This window comes from Entelurus aequoreus, linkage group LG10 (assembly GCF_033978785.1).
Source record: "Entelurus aequoreus isolate RoL-2023_Sb linkage group LG10, RoL_Eaeq_v1.1, whole genome shotgun sequence".
NCBI lineage: Eukaryota > Metazoa > Chordata > Actinopteri > Syngnathiformes > Syngnathidae > Entelurus > Entelurus aequoreus.
Window position 1 is genome coordinate 6,602,253 of NC_084740.1, and position 6,637 is coordinate 6,608,889.

Here is a 6,637-nt window from a genome sequence, read left to right on the forward strand (position 1 = left end):
GTGGGAATTGTGTAACTTGGAAAAATGTCCCAATCATTTCAAAACGGAACTTCCTGGAAATTTGGGAATTTGGTGAAAAGGGGGTATTTTTTTTAACTTGGAAAAAAGGGTAGTTTGAATTTCCAGAATGGTGGAATGTGTTGATGTTGGAATGGTTTGAATAGGTGGGAAATGTGGGAATTGTGCAACTTGGAAAAATGTCCCATTCATTTCAAAGGAAACTTCCTGGAAATTTGGGAATTTGGGGAAAAGCGGGAATTTTTTTTAACCTGGGAAAAAAGGGTAGTTTGAATTTCCAGAATGGTGGAATGTGTTGATGTTGGAATGGTTAGAATAGGTGGAAAAATGTGGGAATTGTGCAACTTGGAAAAATGTCCCATTCATTTCAAAAGGGAACTTGATGGAAATTTGGGAATTTTGGGAAAAGCGGGAATTTTTTTTAACCTGGAAAAAAGGGTAGTTTGAATTTCCAGAATGGTGGAATGTGTTGAAGGTGAAATGGTTTGAATAGGTTGATAAATGTGGGAATTGTGCAACTTGGAAAAATTTCCCATCCATTTCAAAAGGGAACTTCCTGGAATTTTGGGAATTTTGGGAAAAGCGGGATTTAAAAAAATAATTATTAGAAACATGTATGTCCTGAATGATTAGGAGCATGAATGAGCTGAATTGGTTGGTGTTGGAATTGTTTAAATCGGGCAAGAAATGTTGAAGTAGTAAATGGTATTGGGGAATTTTGGGAAAATCTGGAATTTTTTGAACCTGGAAAAAAGGGTAGTTTGAATTTTCAGAATGGTGGAATGTGTTGAAGATGGAATGGTTTGAATAGGTTGATAAATGTGGGAATTGTGTAACTTGGAAAAATGTCCCAATCATTTCAAAACGGAACTTCCTGGAAATTTGGGAATTTGGGGAAAAGCGGGAATTTTTTTGAACCTGGAAAAAATGGTAGTTTGAATTTCCAGAATGGTGGAATGTGTTGATGTTGGAATGGTTTGAATAGGTTGAAAAATGTGGGAATTGTGCAACTTGGAAAAATGTCCCATCCATTTCAAAAGGGGACTTCCTGGAATTTTGGGAATTTTGGGAAAAGCGGGATTTAAAAAAAAAATTATTAGAAACATGTATGTCCTGAATGAGTAGGAGCATGAATGAGCTGAATTGGTTGGTGTTGGAATTGTTTAAATCGGGCAAGAAATGTTGAAGTAGTAAATGGTATTGGGGAATTTTGGGAAAATCTGGAATTTTTTGAACCTGGAAAAAAGGGTAGTTTGAATTTCCAGAATGGTGGAATGTGTTGAAGATGGAATGGTTTGAATAGGTTGATAAATGTGGGAATTGTGTAACTTGGAAAAATGTCCCAATCATTTCAAAACGGAACTTCCTGGAAATTTGGGAATTTTGGGAAAAGATTAGATTTTTTTGAACCTGGAAAAAAGGGTAATTTGAATTTCCAGAATGGTGGAATGTGTTGAAGATGGAATGGTTTGAATAGGTTGATAAATGTGGGAATTGTGTAACTTGGAAAAATGTCCCAATCATTTCAAAACGGAACTTCCTGGAAATTTGGGAATTTGGGGAAAAGCGGGAATTTTTTTGAACCTGGAAAAAATGGTAGTTTGAATTTCCAGAATGGTGGAATGTGTTGAAGATGGAATGGTTTGAATAGGTTGATAAATGTGGGAATTGTGTAACTTGGAAAAATGTCCCAATCATTTCAAAAGGGAACTTCCTGGAAATTTGGGAATTTTGGGAAAAGATTAGATTTTTTTGAACCTGGAAAAAAGGGTAATTTGAATTTCCAGAATGGCGGAATGTGTTGAAGATGGAATGGTTTGAATAGGTTGATAAATGTGGGAATTGTGTAACTTGGAAAAATGTCCCAATCATTTCAAAACGGAACTTCCTGGAAATTTGGGAATTTGGGGAAAAGCGGGAATTTTTTTGAACCTGGAAAAAATGGTAGTTTGAATTTCCAGAATGGTGGAATGTGTTGATGTTGGAATGGTTTGAATAGGTTGAAAAATGTGGGAATTGTGCAACTTGGAAAAATGTCCCATTCATTTCAAAGGAAACTTCCTGAAAATTTGGAAATTTGGGGAAAAGCAGGAATTTTTTTTAACCTGGAAAAAAGGGTAGTTTGAATTTCCAGAATGGTGGAATGTGTTGATGTTGGAATGGTTTGAATAGGTTGAAAAATGTGGGAATTGTGCAACTTGGAAAAATGTCCCAATCATTTCAAAACGGAACTTCCTGGAAATTTGGGAATTTGGCGAAAAGGGGGTATTTTTTTTAACTTGGAAAAAAGGGTAGTTTGAATTTCCAGAATGGTGGAATGTGTTGAAGATGGAATGGTTTGAATAGGTTGATAAATGTGGGAATTGTGTAACTTGGAAAAATGTCCCAATCATTTCAAAAGGGAACTTCCTGGAAATTTGGGAATTTTGGGAAAAGATGAGATTTTTTTGAACCTGGAAAAAAGGGTAATTTGAATTTCCAGAATGGTGGAATGTGTTGAAGATGGAATGGTTTGAATAGGTTGATAAATGTGGGAATTGTGTAACTTGGAAAAATGTCCCAATCATTTCAAAACGGAACTTCCTGGAAATTTGGGAATTTGGGGAAAAGCGGGAATTTTTTTGAACCTGGAAAAAATGGTAGTTTGAATTTCCAGAATGGTGGAATGTGTTGATGTTGGAATGGTTTGAATAGGTTGAAAAATGTGGGAATTGTGCAACTTGGAAAAATGTCCCATTCATTTCAAAGGAAACTTCCTGGAAATTTGGAAATTTGGGGAAAAGCAGGAATTTTTTTTAACCTGGAAAAAAGGGTAGTTTTAATTTCCAGAATGGTGTAATGTGTTGATGTTGGAATGGTTTGAATAGGTTGAAAAATGTGGGAATTGTGCAACTTGGAAAAATGTCCCAATCATTTCAAAACGGAACTTCCTGGAAATTTGGGAATTTGGCGAAAAGGGGGTATTTTTTTTAACTTGGAAAAAAGGGTAGTTTGAATTTCCAGAATGGTGGAATGTGTTGATGTTGGAATGGTTTGAATAGGTGGGAAATGTGGGAATTGTGCAACTTGGAAAAATGTCCCATTCATTTCAAAGGAAACTTCCTGGAAATTTGGGAATTTGGGGAAAAGCGGGAATTTTTTTTAACCTGGAAAAAAGGGTAGTTTGAATTTCCAGAATGGTGGAATGTGTTGATGTTGGAATTGTTTGAATAGGTGGACAAATGTGGGAATTGTGCGACTTGGAAAAATGTCCCATTCATTTCAAAAGGGAGCTTGATGGAAATTTGGGAATTTTGGGAAAAGCGGGAATTTTTTTGAACCTGGAAAAAAGGGTAGTTTGAATTTCCAGAATGGTGGAATGTGTTGAAGGTGAAATGGTTTGAATAGGTTGATAAATGTGGGAATTGTGCAACTTGGAAAAATTTCCCATTCATTTCAAAAGGGAACTTCCTGGAAATTTGGGAATTTTGGGAAAAGCGGGATTTAAAAAAAAAATTATAAGAAACATGTATGTCCTGAATGATTAGGAGCATGAATGAGCTGAATTGGTTGGTGTTGGAATTGTTTAAATGGGGCAAGAAATGTTGAAGTAGTAAATGGTATTGGGGAATTTTGGGAAAATCTGGAATTTTTTGAACCTGGAAAAAAAGAGTAGTTTGAATTTCCAGAAGGGTGGAATGTGTAGAAGGTAGAATGGTTTGAATAGGTTGATAAATGTGGGAATTGTGGAACTTGTAAAAATGTCCCAATCATTTCAAAAGGGAACTTCCTGGAAATTTGGGAATTGTGGGAAAAGCAGGATTTAAAAAAAAATTATTAGGAGCATGAATACCCTGAATAAGCTGAATTGGTTTGTGTTGGAATTGTTTAAATCAGGCAAGAAATGTAGTAAATGATATTGGGGAATTTTGGTGAAAAAAGGGTAGTTTGAATTTCCAGAATGGTGGAATGTGTTGAAGGTGGAATGGTTTGAATAGGTTGATAAATTTGGGAATTGTGCTACTTGGAAAAATGTCCCATTCATTTCAAAAGGGAACTTCCTGGAAACTTGGGAATTTCGGGAAAAGCGGGACTTTTTTTAAAATTATTAGGAGCATGAATGTCCTGAATGAGCTGAATTGGTTGGTGTTGGAATTGTTTAAATCGGGCAAGAAATGTTGAAGTAGTAAATGGTATTAGGGAATTTCGGGAAAATCTGGAATTTTTTTGAACTTGGAAAAAGGATAGTTTGAATTTCCACAATGGTGGAGTGTGTTCAAAACATTCCTCTTAATTAGGACAAAAAACAAAGTTGTTTTTTGAACTGGAAAAATTCCCGGTTTTCCCGAAATTCCAGGAATTCCATAATACCATTTCTCAATTCAACATTTACTACTTCAACATTTCTCGACCGATTTGAAAAATTCTAACCCCAACCATTTCAACTCATTCAGACCATTCACTTTTTTTTTTTTACCATTTTCAAAAAATTCCACTTTTTCCCGAAATTCCCAATTTTTTTAAAAATTCCCTTTGAAATCAATGGGACATTCGTCAAAGTTCCACAACTGCCCCATTTGTCATCTGATTCAAACTGTTCCAACTTCAAAATATTCAGCCTGTTTGGGAATTGTGCGCTTCCAGGATTTCAGTTCAACTTCAGCATTGGAGCATTCACAATCTTCTAGTTGCGTGTTAGTGTCACAACCTGAATTGGACTGTGAACACAGGCGCAGGGTTCCGGGAGTAGTCCTTTATAGCGACAAGGGAAGGGGTCCAAAACCATAGACATCTTATAAGGGTACGCAGCATCGAGCGCTACTGCCTACTGGCGCAGACGAGACGCGGGGCCGCCATCTTGGAGTGGTGATCCGCAATTCACTTGGCAGGAGCAATGAGCTGTCAGAGCATTTAATTCATCTTACCTCACTGAATACCACTGATTTTCACACACTTTTTTTGTCATACGTGTAGCTATGATATAGGACACATGTTTTGGCGGGTTTTATTATTCATAGTTTGCTTAACAGTAATAGAATATTCTTATATGCTATAAGTGACCAGACGTCCAAGATCAAAACTGGGAATATAATACCAGAGAAGGGGGAAAAAAACGGTCAGCTATTTTTAAATTGAAGAAACAATATGATTAGGTTATATATACATGCGTATATCCTACATAAACAATGTATGAATACATTAGATATCTATATATTTTAGGGACCTATAGACTGTATCTCTGTTGCTGCAGCAGCAGAGAGTTTATTCTGTCTTGAGACTTCGTATTGATATTTTGTATTACATTCTTCCCTTAAATGATCATGTTTACAGTGATTGTTTTATATATATTTTTTATGTATGTCGCTTTGGATAAAAGCGTCTTCCAAATACTTAAACATAAACATATAAACTTATTTCAACTTTGTTATTTAAGCATGACATTTTTAAATGTAATTAATTTAATTGACAAGCAATTCTATTATGGTCATACTCTTGTTTGCTAGCGGCTACGATTTCAGTACTATTGAAGATCTTTGCTCCTTCTCAACTCTGTGGTAATATTATTTTCACAAAATACAACCAATAGTACGTTAATATTAAATCTTACTTGTGAAAAGCAATCCCCCCGATTCCTATTTTCAACAGTCCACTCATTTGAGCAGGAAAACGCTGAACACCATCTTTGTTTTCTACCTGTCAACTGTCAGTTTAGGCTGCTCGCCGGCTCCTCATCACCACTTCAAGATGGCGGCCCAATATCTCGCGTCACAGCAGCGAATGCTGCGTCTACTTAGAAGTCCAAAACAGGCTATTAAAACCGATCTAACCTAACTACTAAATTATCAACACAGGAAAAACGAAGCAGCCATGAAATAAATCAAACTCCAAACCCTCCAAAAAGGTTCTAAAAATAAAACTGCATAATACAACAGAAAAGCACTCGGCAGACGGAGGCGATACTATGAGGACAATCAAGGAAGAGACCTAAAACTAAGCGGCACTAATCTACAGGACTACAAAACTATTTTTTGGTCCAACAACTAATCTAATCTTACCTGGAAAATTAAAAAAAGACTCCGGCACAGGACAGAAAGAGGACGAGACATCGAAGCATGGAACAGGTGCAATCAATCAGGACAAACGATGACAAGTGATCGGAAACGAGAAGGAGAGTTAGCTTTTCAAAATAAAACAGGAAGTGACAAGACAAACTTGAAACCAGACAAAAAAACCCAGACAAGACTTCACCCAGGTGTGACGTAGTTCATGTTGGCTCCAGTACTCTTTAAGTCGAGTGGCTGTTGTCGCCCAGCAATTCTTTGAAGTTAATGTGGATATGACAGCCCCGTGTGGTTATTATGAAGAAGCTAGACCAGGGCTATATAACTAGCGGCCCGGGCGAGGAATGACCCCATACTATCCATCCATCTTCTTCCGCTTATCCGAGGTCGGGTCGCGGGGGCAGCAGCCTAAGCAGAGAAGCCCAGACTTTCCTCTCCCCAGCCACTTCGTCCAGCTCCTCCCTAGGGATTCCCGAGGCCTTCCCAGGCCAGCCGGGAGAAATAGTCTTCTCAACGTGTCCTGGGTCTTCCCCACCTCATCCGGCTCCTCTCGATGCGGAGGACCAGTGGCTTTACTT

The 6,637-nt window shown here is 37.4% G+C and overlaps 1 protein-coding gene across 6 annotated transcripts in view; it reads right to left on the reverse strand.

Annotated features, from left to right (window-relative positions):
- The window catches only part of cadm1b (cell adhesion molecule 1b), a 621,285-nt gene extending 615,139 nt beyond the window's left edge, over positions 1–6,146 (reverse strand). For 5 of the 6 annotated variants that reach the window (XM_062059921.1, XM_062059918.1, XM_062059926.1 and 2 more), the window contains exon 1: positions 6,054–6,146. The gene's annotated coding sequence lies outside the window, so the exon portion shown is untranslated. Of the gene's footprint in view, positions 1–4,705; positions 4,897–5,691; positions 5,919–6,053 lie in introns of those variants that run through there. The other variant, XM_062059920.1, reaches the window with a different exon arrangement.
- Positions 6,147–6,637: the final 491 nt, after the last annotated feature.